At 34.9% G+C, this 20298-nt stretch overlaps 1 long non-coding RNA gene across 2 annotated transcripts in view; it reads left to right on the top strand.

Annotated features, from left to right (window-relative positions):
- The first annotated feature begins 235 nt into the window (after window positions 1-235).
- LOC111385890 overlaps window positions 236-20298 on the top strand; it is a 66250-nt gene continuing 46187 nt past the window's right edge. Inside the window, exons 1-2 of one of the 2 annotated variants that reach the window (XR_002701130.1) lie at window positions 236-266; window positions 373-438. This is a non-coding gene — a long non-coding RNA (uncharacterized LOC111385890). Of the gene's footprint in view, window positions 267-325; window positions 439-20298 lie in introns of those variants that run through there. The other variant, XR_002701129.1, reaches the window with a different exon arrangement.

Below are 20298 nucleotides of genomic sequence, written 5' to 3'. Positions count from 1 at the left end.
AAATCTTTGAATATACAATCAAGAATCTCGTTTCCCTGCAATTTTGCTCCACACAATTCATTACGTAAGGTGAGATGCTCAGTGCTATTAGTGGTTTGTCCACATTTTTTCAAATACGTTGTTATGTATGGATTTAATTACTTCAGTTCAGAGCTCCTTTGGGAGAAATCATGATACAGTTTAAGGCACAATTTAGCCTTCACGTTATTTGCAGCGCTTGCTTGAATTATCATTTGTCATGGTGTGATAATTCTCATGTTATGTTGGTAAGAGAATTTATGCATAATTTCACGTTTGATTTGAATGTGGAGTAGCAAGCATCTCATTGAGTATAATTCGTTATACTCATCCCTCTCTATTTAAAATTTTCAGGTAGAAATTAGTATGCTGGACGGCGGTGGATGGATGCATATTGGACCAATGGATCTCCTTCATGAAGTACTTTAATTTTTAGAAACACTAGAATATTTAATAACAGTTGATTATTATTATTTTTATATTTAGACTCAATTGTGAGTCACGTCATAACTTTCAATTAGTCCTATTTTATTATTTGTTAGAACTACTTTTATTAATGTTTGATAAAAGATATGATTCCAAATTGTTCCGCATATGTTATTTAATTTAATTTACCTTTTGTTAAGGTTGTTCAATTTTTACTGAATTCCTCATTATATTAAAATGTATTTGCCTCAAGCACTTTATCAATCAATTCACGTTTGGTAACGTTCCGGGTTGCTAAAGAATTCGGGGCGTTACAAATTCTATTAGAATCGAGCCAATGATAAGTGACTTTTGATTTCATGATAACTTGGTGTTTGTTCATTTTTTGAGGAATTGCTAGTCTAATTCGATTGGAATCGAGCTAATGAAATGTGGTTTTCGATTTCATGATAACTTCGGGTTTGTTCGTTTTTAGCGAATAGCAAGTTTAATCCGATTGGAATCGAGCCAGTGAATAGTGGGCTTTGATTTCATGATAAATTCGGGTTTGCTCATTTTTTGTGAATTGCTAGTCTAATTGGATTGTAATCAAGCCATTGAAATGTGGCTTTTGATTTCATAATAACTTCGGGTTTGTTCATTTTTCGTGAATAGCTAGTCTAATTCCATTGGAATCGAGCCGATGAAATGTGGTTTTCGATTTCATCATAACTTTGGGTTTGTTGGTTTTTAGCGAATTGCTAGTCAAATTCGATTGGAATCGAACAAATGAAAAGTGGTTTTTGATTTCATGATAACTTCGGGTTTGTTCATTTTTGGCGAATGGCTAGTCTAATTTGATTGGAATCGAACGTATGAAAAGTGGTTTTTGATTTCAAGATAACTTCAGGTTTGTTCGTTTTTGGAGAAGTGCTAGTCTAATTCGATTGGAATGGAGCGAATGAAAAGTGGGTTTTGATTTCATGAAAACTTCGGGTTTGTCCATTTTGGCGAATTGCTAGTCTAATTCAATTGGAATCGAGCCAATGAAAAGTGGTTTTTGATTTCATGATAACTTTGGGTTTGTTCATTTTTGGTGAATTGCTAATCTAATTCGATTGGAATCGAGCCAATGAAATGTGGTTTTCAATTTCACGATGACTTCGGGTTTGTTCGTTTTTGGCGAATTGCTAGTCTAATTCGATTGGAATCGAGCCATGAAATGTGGTTTTCAATTTCATTATAACTTTGGGTTTGTTTGTTTTTGGCGAATTACTAATGTAATTCGATTGGAATCGAGTCAATGAAAAGTGGTTTTCGATTTCGTGATAACTTTATGTTTGTTCATTTTTAGCGAATTGCTAGTCCAATTTGATTAGAATGGAGCAAATGAAAAGTGGGTTTTGATTTCATGAAAACTTCGGGTTTATTCGTTTTGGCAAATTGCTAGTCTAATCCGATTGGAATCGAGCCAATGAAAAGTGGCTTTTGATTTCTGGATAACTTCGGGTTTGTTCATTTTTGGCAAATTGCGAGTCTAATTCGATTGGAATCGAATGAATGAAATGTGGTTTTTGATTTCATGAAAACTTCGGGTTTGTTCATTTTGGCGAATTGGTAATCTAATTCGATTCGAATCGAGCTAATGAAAAGTGGGTTTTGATTTCAATATGACTTCGGGTTTGTTCGTTTTTATTGAATTGCTAGTCTAATTCGATTGCAATCAAGCAAATGAAATGTGGCTTTCAATTTCTCGATAACTTCAAGTTTATTCGTTTTTTGAAAATTTCTAGTCTAATTCGATTGGAACCAAACTAATGAAAAGTAGGTTTTGATTTCATGATAACTTCGGGTTTACCTATTTTTGGCAAGTGGCTAGTCTAATTCGATTGGAATCGAGCCATGAAATGTGGTTTTTGATTTCATGATAACTTCGTGTTATTCATTTTTGATGAATTGCTAGTCTAATTCGATTGGAATTGAGCCAGTCAAAAGTGGCGTTTGATTTCATGATAACTTCGGGGTTTGTTAGTTTTTGGCAAATTGCTAGTCTAATTCGATTGGAATCAAGCCAATGAAAAGTTTTTTTCGATTTCATAATAACTTCGGGTTTGTTCATTTTTTGCAAATCGCTAGTCTAATTCGATTGGAATCAAACGAATGAAAAGTGCGTTTTTATTTCATGATAACTTCGGGTTTGTTCGTTTTGGCAAATTGCTAGTCTAAATCAATTCGAATCGAGCCAACGAAAGGTGGCTTTTGATTTAATGATAACTTCGGGTTTGTTCTTTTTTAGTGAATTGCTAGTCTAATTGGATTGTAATCGAGCCAATGAAATGTGGCTTTCAATTTCATGATAATTCCGGGTTTGTTCATTTTTTCATGAATAGCTAGTCTAATTCGATAGGAATCGAGCAAATGAAATGTGGTTTTCGATTTCATGATAACTTTGGATTTGTTCATTTTTAGCGAATTTGTAGTCTAATTCGATTGGAATCGAACGAATGAAAAGTGATTTTTGATATCATGATAACTTCGGGTTTGTTCATTTTTGGCGAATGGCTAGTCTAATTCGATTGGAATCGAACAAAAGAAAAGTGGGTTTTGATTACATGATAACTTCGGGTTTGTTCATTTTTGGCGAATTGCTAGTCTAATTCTCAATCGGAATGGAGAGAATGAAAAGTGGGTTTTGATTTCATGATAACTTCGGGTTTATCCATTTTGGCGAATTGCTAGTCTAATCCGATTGGAATCAAGCAAATAAAATGTGGCTTTTGATTTCTTGATAACTTCGGGCTTGTTCATTTTCGCGAATTGCTAGTCTAATTCGATTCGAATCGAGCCAATGAAAAGTGGCTTTTGATTTTATGATAACTTCGAGTTTGTTCATTTTTGGCGAATTGCTAATCTAATTGGAATGGAATGGAATCGAGCTAATGAAATGTGGCTTTTGATTTCTTGATAACTTCAGATTTGGTCGTCTTTGGAAAATTTCTAGTCTAATTCGATTGGAATCGAACAACTGAAAAGTGGTTTTTGGTTTCAGGATAACTTCGGGTTTGTTCGTTTCGGGAGAATGGCTAGTCTAATTCGATTGGAATCGAACGAATGAAAAGTAGTTTTTTGCTTTCAGATAACTTCGTGTTTGTTCGTTTTTGGCGAATAGCTAGTCTAATTCGATTGGAATCGAGCAAGTGAAAGTGGCTTTTGATTTCATGATAACTTCGAGTTTGTTCATTTTTGGTGAATTGGTAATCTAATTCGAATGGAATCGAGTCAATGAAATATGGTTTTCGATTTCATGATAACAAATAACTTCGGGTTTGATCGTTTTTAGCGAATTGCTAGTCTAATTCAATTGGAATCGAGCTAGTGAAAAGTGGCTTTTGATTTCATGATAACTTCGGCTTTGTTCATTTTTTATGAATTGCTAGTCTAATTCAATTGGAATCGAGCCAATGAAAAGTGGTTTTTGATTTCATCATAAATTCGGGTTTGTTCGTTTTTGGCGAATCGGTAGTCTAATTCGATTGGAATCCAGCCAATGAAAAGTGGTTTTCGATTTCATGATCACTTCGGGTATGTTCGTTTTTGGCGAATTGCTAGTCTAATTCAATTGCAATCAAGCCAACGAAATGTGGTTTTTGAATTCATGATAACTTCAAGTTTGTTCATTTTCGGCGAATTGCTAGTCTAATTCGATTGGAATCGAGTCTATAAAAACTGGCTTTCAATTTCATGATAACTTCGGGTTTGTCTGTTTTCACGAATTGCTATTCTAATTCGATTGGAATCGAGCCAATGAAAAGTGATTTTCGATTTAATGATGACTTTGGGTTTGTTCGTTTTTGGCGAATTGCTAGTTTAATTCGATTGGAATCGAGCCAATGAAAAGTTGGTTTTGATTTCTTGATAACTTCGGGTTTATCCATTTTGGCGAACTACTAGTCTAATTCAATTGGAATTGAGCCAATGAAAAGTGGCTTTTGATTTCTTAATAACTTCGGGTCTGTTCATTTTTTGCAAATTGCTAGTCTAATTCGATTGGAATCGAACGAATGAAAAGTGGGTTTTGATTTCATGATAACTTCGGGTTTGTTCGTTTTGGCGAATTGCGTGTCTAATTCAATTCGAATCGAGCCAATGAAAGGTGGCTTTTGATTTCAAGATAACTTCGGGATTGTTCGTTTTTGGCGAATTCCTAGTCTAATTCGATTGGAATCGAGCCAACGAAAAGTGGTTTTGGATTTTATGATAACTTCGAGTTTGTTCGTTTTTGGCGAATTGCTAGTCTAATTCGATTGGAATCGAGCCAATGCAATGTGGTTTTCGATTTCTTGATAACTTCAGGTTTATTCGCTTTTAGCGACTTGCTAGTCCAATCGGATTGGAATCGAGCCAATGAAACGTGGTTTTCGATTTCATGATTACTTCGCGTTTGTTCATTTTTGGGGAATTGCTAGTCTAATTTGATTGGAATGGAGCGAATGAAAAGTGGGTTTTGATTTCATGATAAATTTTGGTTTATCCATTTTGGCGAATTGCGAGTCTAATTCGATTGGAATCGAGCAAATGAAAAGTGGCTTCTGATTTCTTGATATCTTTGGGTTTGTTCGTTTTCGCGAATTGCTAGTCTAATTCGATTCGAATCGAGCCAATGTAAAGTGGCTTTTATTTCATGATAATTTCGGGTTTGTTCATTTTTGGCGAATTGCTAGTCTATTTGGATTGGAATCGAGCCAAGAAATGTGGCTTTTGATTTCTTGATAACTTCTGGTTTGTTCATCTTTGGAAAATTTCTAGTCTAATTCGATTGGAATCGAATGATTGAAAAGTGGTTTTTGATTTCAAGTTATCTTCGGGTTTGTTCATTTTTGGAGAATGGCTAGTCTAACTCGATTGGAATCGAACGACTGAAAAGTGGTTTTTGATTTCACGGTAACTTCGTTTTTGGCGAATAGCTTGTCGAATTCAATTGGAATCGAGCAAGTGAAAAGTGGCTTTCGATTTTATGATAACTTCGGGATTGTTCATTTTGCCGAATTGCTAGTCTAATTCGATTGGAATCAAGTCAATGAAATGTGGTTTTCAATTTCATGATAACAAATAATTTCGGGTTTGTTCGTTTTTAGCGAATTGCGAGTCTAATTCGATTGGAATCGAGCCAATGAAAAGTGGCTTTTAATTTCATGATAACTTGAGGTTTGTTCATTTTTGACGAATTGCTAGTCTAATTTGATTGGAATCGAGCCAATGAAATGTGGTTTTCGATTTCATGATAAGTTCGGGTTTGTTCGTTTTTAGCGAATAGCAAGTATAGTCCGATTGGAATCGGGCCAGTGAAAAGTGGGCTTTGATTTCATGATAAATTTGGGTTTGTTCGTTTTTTGTGAATTGCTAGTCTAATTGGATTGTAATCAAGCCATTGAAATGTGGCTTTTGATTTCATGATAACTTCGGGTTTGTTCATTTTTCGTGAATAGCTACTCTAATTCGATTGGAATCGAGCCAATGAAATGTGGTTTTCGATTTCATCATTACTTTGGCTTTGTTGGTTTTTAGCGAATTCCTAGTCTAATTCGATTGGAATGAACAAATGAAAAGTGGTTTTTGATTCATGATAACTTCAGGTTGTTCGTTTTTGGCGAATGGCTAGTCTAATTCGATTGGAATCGAACGTATGAAAAGTGGTTTTCTATTTCATGATAACTTTGGGTTTGTTCGTTTTTGGAGAATTGCTAGTCTAATTCGATTGGAATGGAGCGAATGAAAAGTGGGTTTTGATTTCATGATAACTTTGGGTTTATCCATTTTGGCGAATTGCTAGTCTAATTCGATTGGAATCGAGCCAATGAAAAGTGATTTTTGATTTCATGATAACTTCGGGTTTGTTCATTTTTGGCGAATTGCTAATCTATTTCGATTGGAATCGATCCATGAAATGTGCATGAAATGTGGTTTTCAATTTCATGATAATTTCGGGTTTGTTCGTTTTTTGCGAATTACTAATGTAATTCGATTGGAATTGAGCCAATGAAAAGTGATTTTTGATTTCATGACAACTTCGTGTTTCTTCATCTTTGGCGAATAGCTGGTCTAATTAGATTGGAATCGAACCAATGAAAATTGGTTTTTGATTTCATGATAGCTTCGGGTTTGCTCATTTTTCACGAATAGCTAATATAATTTGATTGGAATCGAGCCAATGAAAAGTGGTTTTTGATTTCATGATAACTTCGTGTTTGTTCATTTTTGGGAAATTGGTAGTCTAATTCGATTGGAATGAAGCGAATGAAAAGTGCGTTTTGATTTCTTGATAACTTCGGGTTTATCTGTTTTGGCAAATTGTTAGTCTCATTCGTTTGGAATTGAGCCAATGAAATGTGGTTTTTGATTTCATGATAACTTCGGGTTTGTTCGTTTTTGGCGAATAGTTAGTCTAATTCGACTGGAATCGAGCAAGCGAAAAGTGGCTTTTGATTTCATGATAACTTCAGGTTTGTTTATTTTTGGCAAATTGCTAGTCTAATTCGATGGGAATCAAGCCAGTAAAAGTGGCTTTGATTTCATGATAACTTCGGGTTTGGTCACTTTTGTCAAATTGCCAGTCTAATTCGATTGGAATTGAGTCTGTGAAAATTGGCTTTTGATTTCTTGATAACTTCGGGTTTGTTCATTTTTGGCAAATTGCTAGTCTAATTCGATTGGAATCGAGTCAATCAAATGTGGTTTTCAATTTCATTATAACAAATAAATTCGGGTTTGAACGTTTTTAGTGAATTGCTAGTCTAATTCGATTGGAATTGAGCTAGTGAAAAGTGGCTTTTGATTTCATGATAACTTCGGGTTTTTTTCATTTTTGACGAATTGCTAGTCTAATCGGATTGGAATCGAGCCAATGAAAAGTGATTTTCGATTTCATGATAAATTTGGGTTTGTTCATTTTTTGCGAATTGCTAGTCTAATTCGATTGCAATCGAGCCAATGAAACGTGGTTTTCGATTTCATGATAACTTCGAGTTTGTTCATTTTTCGCGATTGGCTAGTCTAATTCGATTTGAATCGAGCCAATGAAAAGTTGTTTTGGATTTCATGATAACTACGGGTTTATTTGTTTTTGGCGAATTGTTAGTCTAATTCGATTGGAATCGAGCCAATGAAATGTGGTTTTTGAATTCATGATAACTTCGGGTTCGTTCGTTTTTAGCGAATAGCTAATCTGATTCGATTGGAATCGAGCCAATGAAAAGTGGTTTTGGATTTCATGATAACTTCGCATTTGTTCATTTTTGGAGAATTGCTAGTCTAATTCGATTGGAATGAAGCCAATAAAATGTGGTTTTGATTTCATGATAACTTCGGGCTTGTTCGTTTTCGGCGAATAGCTAGTCTAATTCGATTGGAATCGAGCAAGTGAAAAGTTTCTTTTGATTCCATGATAACTTTGGGTTTGTTCATTTTTGGTGATTTGCTAGTCTAATTCAATTGGAATCGAGCCAACGAAAAGTGGTTTTGGATTTTATGATAACTTCGGGTTTGTTCGTTTTTGGCGAATTCCTAGTCTAATTCGATTGGAATCGAGCCAATGAAATGTGGCTTTATTATTTCATGATAACTTCAGGTTTGTTCATTTTTGGCGAATTGCTAGTCTAATTCGATTGGAATCGAGTCAATGAAATGCGGCTTTCGATTTCATGATAACAAATTACTTCGGGTTTGTTCGTTTTTGGCAAATTGCTAGTCTAATTCGATTGGAATCGAGCCCGTGAAAAGTCCCTTTTGATTTCATGATAACTTCGGGTGGGTTCATTTTCGACAAATTGTTAGTCTAAATCGATTGGAATCGAGCCAATGAAATGTGGTTTTCGATTTCATGATAACTTTGGTATTGTTCATTTTTAACGAATTGCTAGTCTAATTTGATTGGAATCGAGCCAATGAAATGTGGTTTTTGATTTCATGATAACTTCGTGTTTGTTCATTTTTTGCGAATTGCTAGTCTAATTCGATTGGAGTGGAGCGAATGATAAGTGGGTTTTGATATCATTATAACTTCGAGTTTATCCATTTTGGCGAATTGCTAGTCTAATTTGATTGGAATCGAGCAAATGAAAAGTGGCTTTTGATTTCTTATAACTTCGGGTTTGTTCGTTTTCGCGAATTGGTAGTCTAATTTGATTCGAATCGAGCTAATGAAACCGGTTTTTGATTACATGATAACTTTGGGTTTGTTCGGTTTTGGTAAATTGCTAGTCTAATTCGATTGGAATCGAACGAATGAACAGTGGGTTTTAATTTCATGATAACTTCGATTTGTTCATTTTGGCGAATTGCTAGTCTAATTCGATTCGAATCGAGCCAACGAAAGGTGGCTTTTGACTTCGTCATAACTTCGGGTTTGTTCATTTTTGGCAAATTCCTTGTCTAATTCGATTTGGAATCGAGCCATGAAATGTTGTTTTCGATTTCATGATAACTTCAGGTTTGTTCGGTTTTTACGAATTGTTAATGCAATTCTATTGGAATCGAGCCAATGGAAAGTGGTTTTTGATTTCATGATAACTTCGGGTTTGTTCATTTTTGGCGAATAGCTTTCTAATTCAATTGGAATCGAACGAATGAAAAGTGGTTTTTGATTTCATGATAACTTCGGGTTGGTTCATTTTTGGCGAATTGCTAGTCTAATTTGATTGGAATCGAGCCAGTGAAATGTGGCTTTTAATTTCACGATAACTTTGGGTTTGTTCGTTTTTGGCGAATTACAGGTCTAATTCGATTGGAATCGAGCCAATGAAAAGTAGTTTTCGATTCCATGATAACTTCGGGTTTTTTCGATTTTGGTGAATTGCTAGTCTAATTCCATTGGAATCGACACAATCAAATGTGGATTTTGATTTCATGATAACTTTGGGTTTGTTCATTTTTAGCGAATAGCTAGTCTAATTCAATTGGAATCGAACGAATGAAATGTGGTTTTGATTTCATGATATCCTCGTGTTTGTTCTTTTTTGGTGAATAGCTAGTCTAATTCGATTGGAATCGAGCCAGTGGAAAGTGACTTTTAATTTCATGATAACTTCAGGTTTGTTCGTTTTTGGCCAATTGCTAGTCTAATTCGATTGGAATCGAGCCAATGAAAAGTAGTTTTCGATTTCATGATAACTTTGGGTTTGTTCATTTTTGGCAAATTGCTAGTCTAATTCGATTTGAGTCAACCCAATGAAATGTGGTTTTTGATTTCATGATAACTTTGGGTTTGTTCGTTTTTGGCGAAATGCTAGTCTAATTCGATTGGAATTGAGCCAATAAAATGTTGTTTTCGATTTCATGATAACAAGTAACTTCGGGTTTGTTCATTTTTGGCGAATTGCTTGTCTAATTCGATTGGAATCGAGCCAATGAAAAGTGGCTTTTGATTTCATGATAACTTCAGGTTTGTTCATTTTTGGCGAATTGCTAGTCTAATTCGATTGGAATCGAGCCAATGAAATGTGGTTTTCGACTTCATGATATCGTCGGGTTTTTTGCTTCTGGCGAGTAGCTTGTCTAATTCGATTGGAATCGAGCCGTGAAATGTGGTTTTCGATTTCATGATAACTTCTGGTTTCTTCATTTTTGGTGAATTGCTAGTCTAATTCGATTCGAATCGAGCTAATGAAAAGTGGTTGTCGATTTCATGATAAATTCGGGTTTGTTCATTTTTAGCGAATTGCTATTCTAATTTGATTGGAATCGAGCCAATGAAATGTGGTTTTTGATTTCGTGATAACTTCGAGTTTGTTCCTTTTTGGCGAATTGCTAGTCTAATTCGATTGGAATCGAGTCTGTGAAAAGTGGCTTTTTATTTCTTGATAATTTCGGGTTTGTTCGTTTTCGCAAATTGCTAGTCTAATTCTATTGGAATCGAGCCAACGAAAACCGGTTTTTGATTTCATGATAACTTCGGGTTTGTTCGTTTTTGGCGAATTGCTAGTCTAATTCGATTGGAATCAACCCAATGAAATGTGGTTTTTGATTTCATGATAACTTCGAGTTGGTTCATTTTTGGCGAATTGCTAGTCTAGTTCGATTGGAATCGAGTCTGTGAAAAGTGGCTTTTGATTTCTTGTTAACTTCGGGTTTGTTCGTTTTCGCGAATTGCTAGTCTAATTCTATTGGAATCAAGCCAATGAAAAGCGGTTTTTGATTTCATGATAACTTCGGGTATGTTCGTTTCTGGCGAATTGCCAGTCTAATTCAAATGGAATCAACTAATGTAATGTGGTTTTTAATTTCATGATAACTTCTAGTTTGTTCGTTTTTGGTAAATTGCTAGTCTAATTCGATTGGAACCGAGCCAATGAAAAGTGGTTTTTGATTTCATGATAAATTCGAGTTTGTTCATTTTTGGCGAATAGCTTTCTAATTCGATTGGAATCGAACAAATGAAAAGTGGTTTTTGATTTCATGATAACTTTGTGTTTGTTCATTTTTGGCGAATAGCTAGTCTAATTCGATTGGAATCGAAGTAGTGAAAAGGGGCTTTTGATTTCATGATAACTTTGGGTTTGTTCGTTTTTGACGATTTGCTAATCTAATTCGTTTGGAATCGAGCCAATGAAAACTGGTTTTCAATTTCACTATAACTTCGGGTTTGTTCATTTTTGGAGAATTACTAGTGTAATTCGATTGGAATTGACCCAATAAAATGTGGTTTTTGATTTCATGATAACTTTGGGTTTGTTTGTTTTTGGCGAATAGCTAGTCTAATTCGTTTGGAATCGAATGAACGAAAAGTGGTTTTTGATTTCATGATAACTTCGTGTTTGTTCATTTTTGGCGAATAGCTTGTCCAATTCGATTGAAATCGAGCCATTGAAAAGTGACTTTTGATCTCATGATAAGTTCGGGTTTGTTCATTTTTGGCGAATTGCTAGTCTAATTCGATTGGAATCGTGCCAATTAAAAGTGGTTTTCAATTTCATGATAACTTCGGGTTTGTTCATTTTTGGCGAATTGCTAGTCTAATTCGATTGGAATCGACCCAATGAAATGTGGTTTTTGATTTCATGATAACTTCGGGTTTATTCGTTTTTGGTGAAATGCTACTCTAATTTGATTGGAATAAAATGAGTGAAATGTATTTTCGATTTCATGTTTAGAAATAACTTCGGGTTTGATCATTTTTAGGGAATTTTTCGTCTAATTCGATTGGAATCAAGCCAGTGACATGTGGCTTTTGATTTCATGATAAATTCGGGTTTGTTCATTTTTGGCGAATTGCAAGTCAAATTCGATTGGAATCGAGCCAATGAAATGTGGTTTTTGATTTCATGATAACTTCGGGTTTGTTCGTTTTTGTCGAGTAGCTTGTCTAATTCAATTGGAATCGAGTTGTGAAATGTGGTTTTTGATTTCACGATAACTTCGGGTTTGTTCATTTTTAGCAAATTGCTAGTCTAATTCATTTGGAACTGAGCCAATGAAATGTGGTTTTTGATTTCACGATGACTTCGGGTTTGTTCATTTTTGGTAAATTGCTAGTCTAATTCGATTGGAATCGAGCCATGAAATGTGGTTTTCTATTTCATGATAACTTTGGGTTTGTTCCTTTTTTGTCGAATTTCTTTTGTAATTCGATTGGAATCGATCCAATGAAAAGTGGTTTTCGATTTCATGATAACTTCGTGTTTGTTCATTTTTTGCAAATTGCTAGTCTAATTCATTTGGAATCGAACGACTGAAATGTGGTTTTCGATTTCATGATAACTTCGGGTTTGTTCGTTTTGGCAAATTGCTAGTCTAATTCGATTCGAATCGAATCGAGCCAATGAAAAGTGGCTTTTGATTTCATGATAACTTCGGATTTGTTCATTTTACTGAATTGCTAGTAAAATTCGATTAGAATCGAGCAAATGAAATGTGGCTTTCAATTTCTCGATAACTTCAGGTTTATTCGTTTTTAGAAAATTTCTAGTCTAATTCGATTGGAATCGAACGAGTGAAAAGTAGGTTTTGATTTCATGATAACTTCGGGTTTATCTATTTTTGGCAAGTGGCTAGTCAAATTCGATTGGAATCGAGCCATGAAATCTGGTTTTTGATTTCATGATAACTTCATGTTATTCATTTTTGGCGAATTGCTAGTCTAATTCGATTGGAATCGAGCCAGTGAAAAGTAGCTTTTGATTTCAGGATAACTTCGGGTTTGTTAGTTTTTAGGGAATTGCTAGTCTAATTCGATTGGAATCGAGCCAATGAAAAGTTGTTTTCGATTTCATAGTGTCTTTGGGTTTGTTCGTTTTTCGCAAATTGTTGGTCTAATTCGATTGGAATCGAACGAATGAAAAGTGGGTTTTGATTTCGTGATAACTTCGGGCTTTTTCATTTTGGCGAATTGCTAGTCTAATTCGATTCGAATCGAGCCAATGAAAGGTGGCTTTTGATTTCATGATAACTTCGGGTTTGTTCATTTTTGGCGAATTGCTAGTCTAATTGGATTGTAATCGAGCCAATGAAATGTGGCTTTTGATTTCATGATAACTTCGGGTTTGTTCGTTTTTCGTGAATGGCTAGTCTAATTCGATTGGAATCGAGCCAATGAAATGTGGTTTTCGATCACATGATAACTTTGAGTTTGTTCATTTTTAGCGAATTGCTAGTCTAATTTGATTGGAATCGAACGAATGAAAAGTGGTTTTGATTTCATGATAACTTTGGGTTTGTTCATTTTTGGCGAATTGCTAGTCTAATTCGATTGGAATCGAACGAATGAAAAGTGATTTTTGATTACATGATAACTTCGGTTTGTTCGTTTTTGGCAAATTGCTAGTCTAATTCGATTGGAATGGAGCGAATGAAAAGTGGGTTTTGATTTCATGATAACTTCGGGTTTATCCGTTTTGGCGAATGCTAGTCTAATTCGATTGTAATCGAGCCAATGAAAAGCGGCTTTTTATTTCTTGATAACTTCGGGTTTGTTTGACAATTGCTTGTCTAATTCGATTGGAATCGAACGTGTAATATTCCGAATTTTGTGCTCATTTAATTTTTAGAATAGCAATTTAACTTTTCAAAATTTAGCATGACCAAAAAATTATTTATGGTTGCCAAATTTTGCATTGGTTGATTTATTAAAATTTTTTCCAAATAATTTGTTAATTAGGGGTTTGGGATAAATGTCCATTTTACACCTAATTACTAAAGTTAAACATTGTTTCTCCAACATGGCCGAAAATTGATGAAACAATTTAAGCAAGAGGTGTTTTAACTTAAGCATGTGGTGGCTAAGGCATGCATGAGGTGTTTTAACTTAAGCATGTGGTGGCTAAGGCATGCATGAGGTGTTTTAACTTAAGCATGTGGTGGCTAAAGGCATGCATAGGTGTTTAATTGAAGTTATGGTTTTCTTGCATGCTGCCCAAGTGTAGAATCGGTTGAAGAGTCACCCAAAATTTATCATTTTTTCTCACCTATAAATAGATGTGTTGCTGCCCTTTATTTTCCTTACATGAAAAACAACTTAACACTTGTTTATAAGAGGGCAGAAAACGTGAGGGAAGAAGAGGACTAGCCTAGCATTTCTCAATTCATTTTCAACCAAGATTTCTTCAAGTTTTATTGTAAGATACTTTCTATGCTTAAGTGGTATGATTTCATGATAATATTTATGCTTAAGCTATGCATGAAAAACCATAATATGAATGTGGTGGACAAGTCTACAAAGTTAGATATCTATTTATGCCTTAGGACAAGTCCGAAGGGCACCGGCAAGTCGGAATGTGCAAGTATGTGTTTGATTGCATTCTTTTGTGTAGTATTAACATGTTAAGATCCAAGCATGGTATCTTACTGAGTATTCTTTATACTCATAGTGTTCTATACTAAATTCTCATATTCATAATTGCGGAGTTGGTGGAAGTCAGTCGGCATAATCGATGATGGGTTAAGGACAAGGTTGTTTTGCATCGAAGTTTTGTTTTTGCGTGTTTTGTCCGACTGCTTTCCATATGTTTTCATATGGTATTGTATAAAAACATGTATGAGACATGATGTAATATGGTACCAGAAGTAAATTAAGCAATTATATCTTCTCTGTTGTGTTAATAGACCTTTTTTAAAAAACTTCTCCTTGAAAGTGACAAAAGGCAGAAACGGGACAGTTTTTGGGTCAACTTCAACACGTTATTTTTTACTCCATAAACGTCCATTTGAGACTCTGAAAATACTAATGCGTTCCTCATTGAGTTGTCTTAATATGGGCACAAGAATCACTCGATTTGGATATCTGTAGCCTGAGATATGAATTTTTAAACGTTGAAGGGTCAAATCCTAAATTTCTGTGCAATACCTCACTGTTTTCAGTAAAACGCCCATATTATATGATCTTGGAAACTTTTATATTTTAACCTCGAAAACTACTTGAAAATATCTTTCTAATGCCATAAATTTCATAGAAAACGGAGTTGGGATGAATTTTATAAAAATAGTCGAACTTGCTGCCCCAACTAACCGTGGCAGTGCAGAGTCCATATATGTAAAGTATAATTTCTTGTCGACATGCGCTTCTGCGGGCCATTAAAAGTTATGAGAGACATTTTACCAAGTTGAAAATAAGTTTCTAACATGTAATACTTCTATTTAAGAGTATTTACATATACCAAAGGCAGAAGCTATTATGTTTAGTACGTGACACTCGAAACTTAAGTTCGGGGCGTCACAGAACGAATGAAAAGTGGGTTTTGATTTCATGATAACTTCGGTTTGTTCATTTTGGCGAATTGCTAGTCTAATTCGATTCGAATCGAGCCAATGAAAGGTGGCTTTTGATTTCATGATAACTTCGGGTTTGTTCATTTTTGGCGAATTGCTAGTCTAATTGGATTGGAATTGAGCCACTGAAATCTGGCTTTTGATTCCTTGATAACTTCAAGTTTGTTCATTTTTGGGCAAGTTCCAGTCTAATTCGATTGGAATCGAACGAATGAAAAGTGGTTTTTGATTGCATGATAACTTTGGGTTTGTTCGTTCTTGGCGAATTGCTAATCTCATTCGATTGCAATGGAGCGAATGAAAAGTGGGTTTTGATTTCATGATAACTTCGGGTTTATCCGTTTTGGCGAACTGCTAGTCTAAATCGATTAAAATCGAGCCAAAGAAAAGTGGCTTTTGATTTCTTGACAACTTCGGGTTTATTCATTTTTCATAAATTGCTAGTCTAATTCGATTGGAATCGAATGAGTGAAAAGTGGGTTTTGATTTCATGATAACTTTGGTTTGTTCATTTTGACGAATTGCTAGTCTAATTCGATTCGAATCGAGCCAATGAAGTTGGCTTTTGAATTCATGATACCTTCGGGTTTGTTCATTTTTGGCGAATTACTAGTCTAATTGGATTGCAATCGAGCCAATGAAATGTGGCTTTTGATTTCTTGATAACTTCAAGTTTGTTTGTTTTTGAGCAAGTTCCAGTCTAATTCGATTGGAATCGAACGAATGAAAATTAGTTTTTGATTTCATGATAACTTCGGATTTGTTCGTTTTTTGAGAATGGCTAGTCTAATTCAATTGGAATTAAACGATTGAAAAGTGGTCTTTGATTTCATGATAACTTCATGTTTGCTCATTTTGGCGAATAACTAGTCTAATTCGATTGGAATCGAGCAAGTGAAAAGTGGCTTTCGATTTAAAGATAACTTCGAGTTCGTTCATTTTTGGCGAATTGCTAGTTTAATTCGATTGGAATCGAGCCAACGAAAAGTGATTTTGGATTTTATGATAAATTCGGGTTTGTTCGTTTTTGGCGAATTGCTAGTCTAATTCGATTGGAATTGAGCCAATGCAATGTGGTTTTGGATTTCATTATAACTTCCAGTTTGTTTGTTTTTGGTGAATTCGTAGTCAAATTCGATTGGAATCGAGTCAATGAAATGCGGTTTTCGATTTCATGATAACAAATAACTTTGGATTTGTTCATTTTTGGCAAATTGCTAGTCTAATTCTATTGGAATCGAGCCCGTGAAAAGTGGCTTTTGATTCCATGATAACTTCGGGTTTGTTCGTTTTTGGAAAATTGCTAGTCTAATTCGATTGGAATCGAGACATCGAAATGTGGTTTTTGATTTCATGATAACTTCGGGTTTGTTCGTTTTTAGCGAATTGCTAGTCTAATTTGATTGGAATCGAGCCAATGAAACATGGTTTTTCGATTTCATGATAACTTCGAGTTTGTTCATTTTGGCGAGTGGCTAGACTAATTCGATTGGTATCGAGCCATCGAAAAGTGACTTTTGATTTCATGTTAACTTCGAGTTTGTCCATTTTTGGGGAATTGCTTGTCTAATTCGATTGGAATCGAGCCAGTGAAAAGTAGCTTTTGATTTCATGATAAATTCGGGTTTGTTCATTTTTGTGAATTGGTTGTCTAATTGGATTGTAATCTAGCTATTGAAATGTGGCTTTTGATTTCATGATAACTCCGGGTTTGTTCGTTTTTCATGAATAGCTAGTCTAATTCGATTGGAATCGAGCCAATGAAATGTGGCTTTTGAATTCTTGATAACTTCAAGTTTGTTCGTTTTTGGGCAAGTTCCTGTCTAATTCAATTGGAATCGAACGAATGAAAAGTGGTTTTTGATTTTATGATAACTTCGGGTTTGTTCGTTTTTGGCGAATGGCTAGTCTAATCCAATTGGAATCGAACGAATGAAAAGTGGTTTTTGATTACATGATAACATTGGGTCTATTCGTTTTTGGAGAATTGCTAGTCTAATTCGATTGGAATCGAGCCAATGAAAGGTGGGTTTTGATTTCATGATAACTTCAGGTTTCTCAATTTTGGCGACCAGCTAGTCTAATTCGATTGGAATCGAGCCAATGAAAAGTGGCTTTTGATTTCTTGAGAACTTCGGGTTTGTTCATTTTTGGCAAATTGCTAGTCTAATTCGATTGGAATCGAACGAATAACTTCGGGTTTGTTCGTTTTGGCGAATTGCTAGTCTAATTCAATTCGAATCGAGCCAATGAAAGGTGGCTTTTGATTTCATGATAATTTCATGTTTGTTCATTTTTGGCGAATTGCTAGTCTAATTGGATTGGAATCGAGCCATTGAAATGTGGCTTTTGATTTCTTGATAACTTCAAGTTTGTTCATTTTTGGGCAAGTTCTAGTATAATTCGATTGGAATCGAACGAATGAAAAGTGGTTTTTGATTTCGTGATAACTTTGGGTTTGTTCATTTTCGGCGAATGGCTAGACTTATTCGATTGGAATCGAACGAATGAAAAGTGGTTTTTGATTTCATGACAACTTCATGTTTGTTCATTTTTGGTGAATAAGTAGTCTAATTCGATTGGAATCGAGCGAGTGAAAAGTGGCTTTTGATTTAACCATAACTTCGGATTTGTTCGTTTTTGGTGAATTGCTAGTCTAATTCGATTTGAATCGAGCCAACGAAAAGTGGCTTTTGATTTAACCATAACTTCGGGTTTGTTCTTTTTTGACGAATTGCTAGTCTAATTCGATTGGAATCGAGCCAATGAAATGTGGTTTTGGATTTCATGATAACTTCGGGTTTGTTCAATTTATGCAAATTGCTAGTCTAATTCGAATGGAATCGAGTCAATAAAATGCAGTTTTCAATTTCATGACAATAAATAACTTCGGGTTTGTTTATTTTTGGCGAATTGCTAGTCTAATTCGATTGGAATCGAGCCTGTGAAAAGTGGCTTTTAATTTCATCATAACTTCGGGTTTTTTTCGATTTTGGCAAATTGCTAGTCTAATTTGATTGGAATCGAGCCAATGAAATGTGGTTTTCGATTTCATGGAAACTTCGATTTTGTTCTTTTAGCGAATTGCTTGTCCAATTTGATTGGAATCAAGCCAATGAAACGTGGTTTTCGATTTCATGATAACTTCATGTTTGTTCATTTTTGGAGAATTGCTAGTCTTATTCGATTGGAATGGAGCGAATGAAAAGTGGGTTTTGATTTCACGATAACTTTGGGTTTATCCATTTTGGCGAATTGCTAGTCTAATTCGATTGGAATTGAGCAAATGTAATGTGGCTTTTGATTTCCTGACAACTTCGGGTCTGTTCGTTTTCGCGAATTGTTACTCTAATTTGATTCGAATGGAGCCAATGAAAAGTGGCTTTTGATTTCATGATAACTTCGGGTTTGTTCATTTTTGGCGAATTGCTAGTCTAATTCGATTGGAATCGAGCCAATGAAAATTGGCTTTTGATTTCATGATAACTTCGGGTTTGTTCATTTTTGGCGAATTGCTAGTCTAATTCGATTGGAATCGAGCCATGAAATGTGGGTTTCGATTTCATGATAATTTCGAGTTTGTTCATTTTTGGCGAATTACTACTGTAATTCGATTGGAATCGAGCCAATGAAAATTGATTTTTGATTTCATGACAACTTCGTGTTTGTTCATCTTTGGCGAATAGCTGGTCTAATTAGATTGGAATCGAGCCAATGAAAATTGGCTTTTGATTTCATGATAACTTCGGGTTTGTTCATTTTTCGCGAATAGCTAGTATTATTCGATTGGAATTGAGTTAATGAAAAGTTGTTTTCGATTTCATGATAACTTCATGTTTGTACATTTTTGGGGAATTGGTAGTCTAATTCGATTAGAACGGAGTGAATGAAAAGTGGGTTTTGATTTCATGATAACTTCGGGTTTATCTGTTTTGGCAAATTGCTAGTCTAATTCGATTGGAATTTTGCAAATGAAAAGCAGTTTTCGATTTCATGATAACTTCGGGTTGTTCATTTTTTGCGAATTGCTAGTTTAATTCGATTGGAATCAACCCAATGAAATGTGATTTTTGATTTTATGATAACTTCGGGTTTGTTCATTTTTGGCGAATAGCTAGTCTAATTCGATTGGAATCGAACGAATGAAAAGTGATTTTTGATTTCATGACAACTTCGTGTTTGTTCTTTTTTGGCGAATACCTAGTCCAATTCGATTGAAATCAAGCCAGTGAAAAGTGACTTTTGATTTCTTGATAACTTTGGGTTTTTTCGTTTTTGGCGAATTGCTAGTCTAATTCGATTGGAATCGACCAAATGAAATGTGGTTTTTGATTTCATGATAACTTCGTGTTTATTCGTTTTTGGCGAAATGCTACTCTAATTCAATTGGAATCGAGCCAATGAAATGTTGTTTTTGATTTCATAATAAGAAATAAATTCGAGTTTGTTCGTTTCTGTGGAATTGCTTGTCTAATTTGATTGGAATCGAGCCAGTGGAAAGTGGCCTTTGATTTCATGGTAAATTTGGGTTTGTTCAATTTCTACGAATTGCTAGTCTAATTCGATTGGAATCGAGTCCATGAAATGTGGTTTTTGATTTCATGATAAGTTCGGGTTTGTTCATTTTTGGCGAGTAGCTTGTCTAATTGAATTGGAATCGAGTCGTGAAATGTGGTTTTCGATTTCACGATAACTTCGAGTTTTTTTGTTTTTGGTAAATTGCTAGTCTAATTCGATTGGAATCGAGCCAATGAAATGTGGTTTTCAATTTCACGATGACTTCGGGTTTGTTCGTTTTTGGCGAATTGCTAGTCTAATTCGATTGGAACCGAGCCATGAAATGAGGTTTTCGATTTCTTGATAACTTTGGATTTGTTCGTTTTTGGCGAATTACTAATGTAATTCAATTGGAATCGAGTCATTGAAAAGTGGTTTTTGATTTCATGATAACTTCGTGTTTGTTCATTTTTGGCGAATTGCTAGTCTAATTTGATTGGAATAGAGCGAACAAAAACTAGGTTTTGATTTTGTGAAAACTTCGGGTTTATTCATTTTGGCGAATTGCTAGTCTAATTCGACTGGAGTCGAGCCAATGAAAAGTTGCTTTTGATTTCTTGATAA

The sequence above is a fragment of the Olea europaea genome, unplaced genomic scaffold, assembly GCF_002742605.1.
Source record: "Olea europaea var. sylvestris unplaced genomic scaffold, O_europaea_v1 scaffold333, whole genome shotgun sequence".
In the NCBI taxonomy this organism is placed as follows: Eukaryota; Viridiplantae; Streptophyta; class Magnoliopsida; order Lamiales; family Oleaceae; genus Olea; species Olea europaea.
Note: the sequence above shows the minus strand (reverse complement) of the source record. Positions and strands in the feature narration are given on the sequence as shown.